This window comes from Bidens hawaiensis, unplaced genomic scaffold, assembly GCF_021521415.1.
Source record: "Bidens hawaiensis isolate Kalapana, Puna unplaced genomic scaffold, B.hawaiensis_p1.1 tig00043524_1, whole genome shotgun sequence".
Classification (NCBI taxonomy): Eukaryota; Viridiplantae; Streptophyta; class Magnoliopsida; order Asterales; family Asteraceae; genus Bidens; species Bidens hawaiensis.
Genome location: NW_027505839.1, coordinates 74,670 through 81,077, shown reverse-complemented (window position 1 = coordinate 81,077; position 6,408 = coordinate 74,670). Strand labels below are relative to the sequence as shown.

Here is a 6,408-nt window from a genome sequence, read left to right as displayed (position 1 = left end):
GAACAAGTTGTGTATTTAGATATGTAATATATAATTATAATGCATATAAAGTAAATTGACTATCCAGAGTTCTATATCCTTTAAATTATAAAAGTATCGTCACATAAAACTTAATTACATGATTAAACTGAGCATTCGGATGGTTCAAAAGACGACGAAAAAAAAGAAAGACGGGTAACTAATTAAGTGGTGGCTCTAATGATATAAGAACCTTGAGATTAAGACTACAATATTGAATCTACTGTTTTTATTCACATTCAAAATCATAGATTCATAGCCTTTTGCTAAATTCATTGAAGCATATTAACAAACACCTGGCGAGCTTACATGTTAACTAATATAAGAAACATATTCTAAAAACCAATGGATTAACTCATTGAAAAATACTAACAAACACTTAGCGGGCATATGTTGTTAACTACATATAAAGTAGATCTGTTCATATGAGCTTGATTCAAAAAAGAATTAGAACCCATTACCTGAGACTCGAAACAAATTGAAAGGGAGATGCAGGAACTACAAAAGTTAACAACAAATATATGATGTAGGAGGTTGATTTATTGGAACGTGGTTAGGAAGTTCCATCCCGATGAGTCGTGGTGGTAACAGGAACTGCTGCAAATCTAACCTAATGTGTTAAAACTTAAAACATACACAAAAAATAAGTTAATACTTTTGACTTGATTTTTAGTATTGTCATTGTCAAAATAAAAATGTACTTTTTTTTATATTCAACTAGTTTCTCTACCCAGCTAACAAAACCCCAACGTTGAAACCCGACGTTACTACGATAAGTTAACACGGATACGGCCAGTACCAGCTACGTTCGTTACCAGATAGACACTATTGGTAAAACTTGAGCATTAAACCCAAAAAATTAATTCGTCAAATTAACATATAAGAAAACAAAATATTGAAAATGATGTTTATTTGGTTGGCAAATTTTGTTTTTATTTTAAATATAAATTTCGCTTATGATAATTACGTATTTTGAACCTAATATATATATATATATATATATATATATGTTTATTATCTTATCGGTGCAATTTAGTCGAGCCGTTCACGAGCTACTTGAGCCTATATCAATAAAGATACTGAAAGGAGCCGAGCCGCTCACGAGCAACTTTAGCTCAGATCAATAAAAGTCTTAAAACAAGCAGAGTCGCTCACTAGCTACTTGAGCTCAGATAAATAAAAAGCTCGAATCAATAAAAAATCTAAACGAGCCAAGTCGTTAGTGAGTTATATGAGAACGAATTAATAAGAAGCTTTAAGAGAGTCTATCCTTTTGAGTGTGAATGGCGTGAGCCTCATATATAGCTTCTTTAGTTATTGAGCCCAATATCAAGCCTTGTATGTGATACACATTTAGACTCGTCGAGCTATACTAAGCATCTACGGCGGTCTAGCGTTCAGTGACCAGTATCACTTTCAAAAATTAAAAAATCGAAGAAACCTTTAGAAAAGAGGAGAAAAACTCCCCCAATGAATTAACTTTCAAACCTCAGAAATAATTAAAAAAAACAACTAAGGTGTCACTAAAATTTGCCTCCACTCCACACTAAACCAAGAACCAGCACTCCACCACCGGCTTCAAATATGCTAGCTCAGCCGCTCCTCCAGCAACTCCGCCACTGTCTTCCTCATCAAAATCAATGTCTCCATCATAACCCTCTTACTACCGAAGACGAAACCGAGGAGTCTCATTGGAACAGACCCGTGAGGATCGATCAATCGCCCCAAACAAACTCACCGGCGACGTGGTCGGCTCAAGCTCTGGCAACGGAAGCCCGATATGATCCGAATCAAAACCCGAAAACCCATATGTAGAATTTGAGCCTCCGACCCACGACGTAAAAGACACCTCAAAGCACTTGTTCTGCTTTTTATCATTTTTATTACTAATAATCGAAGTGTCTTTTAAACCCTTGTCTTGATTCCAATGGTGATCTTTGTTCTTGGTCGATGATTTCTTTCCCCACCAAGCAGCCATGTTTAAAAACAGTTGAAAACGAAATGAAAATCGGGATTATCGTGACCTGAATAAGAAGAGTAGCCGGACGATGAGGAGGAAGCTGTCGATTCTTGTGTGGGAGACAGCGGCGGAGGAGCGGCTGAACGAGGTGTATTTGAAGCCGACAGTGGAGTGCTGGTTCTTGATCTAATGTGCGGTAGAAGCAAATATGGTGAAAGTTGAGACTGGCGGGTAACAAATCAAAAGTTATGAGTGTTATCATTCAACGAGTGAAAGTTGGGAGTATTAAAAACCAATATTCCAACTAAAAGTGTACCACAATAATCCCAAGTTTCGACCTATTGCCTGCTAACGAGCTCTTCACTAATGGGGTTAAATTTTGTTAGTTTTTTATGACGTGGAAGATGAATTGTACGATGATGTGGTAAAAATAGTGATGTGGATTGATTATGTGGTAAAAAGATATTTTTTTAATTAAAATTAATATTTCTAATCAAATAAACGAACGGAACCATTTTTTAACAAATATAAACGAACTGAACTACTTTACTAACCAAAATAAACGAACCAAACTGTAACCCTGTTAGTGAAAAAACTCGTTGGCAGCCAATAGGTCGAAACTTGGGACAGTTGTGATACATTTATAAAGTGTACGACTAAATGCAGGGAGAAACAACGATAAGTTGATGGTAGGGCGCGAGTTTCATCGACGATTAACAGAACGTGAACAAAATAGGGAGGGAATTAAGAACAAATTGCTTAGATGAACCTTAAACTTATAAATAAAAATAAATGTTTTGGAAAAAATAAACTAAATACATTCAAAGACCAGAACACGTTAAGCTTAGTTCCTCGATTTAGGGGTGCAAACTAGCCGAGCTCGGGCTTAGCCCGTTTAACTTACACGAAGCTCGAGCTCGGCTCGTTTCGAGCTTTATTTTCAAAGCACGAGCACGAGCTTGGCTCGTAAGTAGAGTTTTAAACTCAAGCTCGGCTCGACCTCGGTTTGTTCACTGCACTGTCGTGCCTTCGGACGAGTGTTCACGGGCATTGCCCTTAGGTGAGGGTTTTCTCCGGATCAAAAGGCGAGTGTATCATGATATAGTGAGTTTAGTCAGTAACTCATTTGGAAGATTCTTTGGCCGTTAAAAAAAGGGCTCGCGAGCCGGCTCGAGCTCAATAAGTGAAGCTCGGGCTCGGGCTCGGGCTCGATCGAGCTTTTTAGCGAGTCGATCTCAAATAGCTGAGCATCTCGGCTTGTTTACATCCGGACGTATGGTTCGGATGTTCGATCCCACGCCTTGACTTTTTTTACCTGTTTGCACGTTGGAATTCAATTGCAAGGTCCGATACGTATAATCATATTAATGTGTATATTAATTAATATTAATAAATTCATAATATTGTCATCAACAACTTTCGTGGAAAAAATAAATACAAAATTAATACTATTAAAATAAACGTAACAAAAAACAATATAATAATAATAATAATAATAACTTAAGATTGTAATTAACCGTTCCTTAAAATTGCTTGGATAGTTCCAACGCAATTAACGATATTTATTACTTATTATATTTATTTTGTTGCGCATTTCTCACGAAAGGTTACATAAAAGCGTATAACTAATTTTTTGTTGGAAATGTGTTGGAATACTTGTTACACATTTCCAACACAAAATTTGTTTTGTCAGTATCTTTCTTTTGCGTAGGAATTTCGTTGGAAAGTGTTGGAAATAACGTTCGTAAGAATTGCGTTGGAAAGTTTTGTAAGAAACATTACTATTTTCTAGTAGTGCAAATGCATTTAAAAATATTATAAAAAAAGGTCAAAAAAAGCTCTCATTTTTTTTTGTTAACCTTTCTTAAAGAATATTTTAAAAATAAAATCTTATTCTTTTACATGATAAGAGTAAGAATGAGAGAAAAAAAATTTGTTTTGATAAATACTTTTCTAGCAACACCAATTTACACCAATTTAGTAAACATCATTTTTCACCACCTTTCTAAGAAAAAACTCAAAACATATACCAAGTCTAAAAACGCTTTTAATTCCATTTACTATGAACATAACTAGTCTTAAATATACATTAACTTCATTGAATATTGAAGAAACACGGATCCAATTCTCAGGTATGGGTTCTGGATCCGATGAGTCCACATGGTACAATACGATAACTACTACCACGATATGAGTAAAGATCCATTAAGTCCAGTGACCGGAACCTGCAAAACAAACACCGTGAGTCTCGTTACAGGAAAGACAAGAGAGGGGGTCTTCCTGTAACCACCCTCCGATGTGAGTATTTGAGTAATGACAGCTGTCCTGCTGGCACTGTCCTCCAGTTGTTTAAACGGACAGACGTCCTGTCATGCGGATGACTTTTGAGGACGCCAGGATGCTTCCGCGTGTGTTATGAGAATGTTCCTCCTTATTCGTAACATGCGGTGGCCCAAGTGTCCCGCGGGTGGTTTATAAGAGGGTTCTCTATGACCCGCAGATAGTATTTAAGGATATTTGGGTCTTTTTGGTACCCTACCTCTACAACTATAAATACCGTTTTTTATATCAAATTTCTATTTATTAATTCTTTGTTATCTATATGACTTGAACCCATCATGTGTTTAAAAGTTGTCTGTAAACAATGAACACTACAAAATACAAATACCTTTTAATCGACTAATTCCTATATATAAGTATTAAAGAGCTCGACACTTTTATTCCACATGGAAATTAAAAGAAAAAAATATACGCTAATTTTGTAAAATCAACAAGAAAAGCAAAAGGTCCAACATGCATTCAGACTATAAAATTAAAAAGGAAACACAAAATAAACATGCATGCAAACTAGAACAAAACAAACTAGGTAGATAAGTCATAAGTAGAGAACCTGCATGCAACTTATTACAATCAACACATATATACAAAGTTAACCGCCCCGGTGAACTTGCTCGGTGATCATTCCCAAATAGCAACCTCCATGAACCCATCTTCAGTTGCACACCCTCTAAACATACCAACACAATTAAACCCACAAGCCACTTCACCCGTTTTCGACACCGCGATTAGCCCCGCTTTCCCATCATCCAGCCTCTCTTTTATCACAAAATCCACCGCTTGTTGTAAACCCAACACGCCACCCGTGCACGACACGCCACAAACGTCACACGCGTATGTCCCAGCTCCAATTAATGGAGAGTCACCAATTCTCCCAGTTTTCTTGTTCATTAGCCCTCCTGTGGATGTTGCGGCTGCGCAACGCCCCTTGGCTGTCGACCGCCACGCACCCCACGGTCTCGGGTGAGTAGAAATTGATTGGAAGACCGTTCATGCGTAATGGGTTCTCCGCACCGAGGCCGCATGAATCGTAGCCTATGGTTGGGATTCTGTAATCAAACTATTGTTGCAAATATAAAAGGACCTTGTTTAGACAATATTTATTGATCATACATAAGTACATAACATGTTTAGTCATATAGTTATTCTCGTACCACAATGGAGTTGGCTTCTTGGGCTATTTTGAGCATTCCTAGGTTGTCTTCGGTGATGAAATAGTCATTTTCTTCTCTTTCCACACCCTTCAAATACAAATCCAAGTCATTAGTAGTATCAACAAACTAGTGGAATAAAAGTAAATGTAAGGGTTATGATACATCACTCATTTTATTGTAACACGGAATTTTTATAAAATTCAAATCATAATTCTCATTTAAGTGTAAAAGTGATTACAAACTATTATTTATAGGCAAAAATATACGGCTAAACACTAGACAAGCGTATATGTTACATAAACGCTAATATCACCACATATACGAAACATAATATACAGAAACACTAACACATATACGCTAGATATCACATATATTTATACGCTATATCAACAAGTTTTGACAAAAAAAAATATTGTCAAATTTTGAAAGTTGTTGGTCAAAACGGTCATTTAAACAACACCGGATGGTCGTTTTTTATTATTGCAGTGTCAAACTTTGAAAATTATTGTTCAGAACACACGTTTCCAGCTTTTTAAAAGACGCTCTAAACATAGAAGGACAAACTTTGAAAAAAAAAATTTCGGTCAACACCATGGTTTGCAAAACCAACCGAACGTGAACTTACAATGGACCCGATGAACCTAAACCAACCGAGCTATCCGTTTCAATTTCCCGACCCGAACCTAAACATGTACGCCAACCGAGCTATATGTTTTTTTATATTTTTAGTTATATATATTTTTTAGTTATGTTTTTTTTGTCTTTCTTTTTAATTTTAATACATTTTTATTTTATTATTACATATATATATTAAAAACCATCTTTAATCCTGCTCACATTTTTTACTATTCATCAACTCTTAATGTAGACCAACACGTTATGAATCAAATATCCCGTATCAGCCACACACGTGGTCCTTGGTTTTTCACAGCTTGCTTC

The 6,408-nt window shown here is 36.1% G+C and overlaps 1 pseudogene across 1 annotated transcript; it reads right to left on the bottom strand.

Annotated features, from left to right (window-relative positions):
* Positions 1-4,724: 4,724 nt before the first annotated feature.
* On the bottom strand, positions 4,725-5,551 carry LOC143615559 (putative isoaspartyl peptidase/L-asparaginase 2; annotated as a pseudogene). The gene is made up of 2 exons (XR_013150497.1): positions 5,470-5,551; positions 4,725-5,375 (listed from the first exon to the last, which is right to left on the bottom strand). The product of XR_013150497.1 is annotated as a putative isoaspartyl peptidase/L-asparaginase 2 (transcript).
* Between the last annotated feature and the right edge of the window lie 857 nt (positions 5,552-6,408).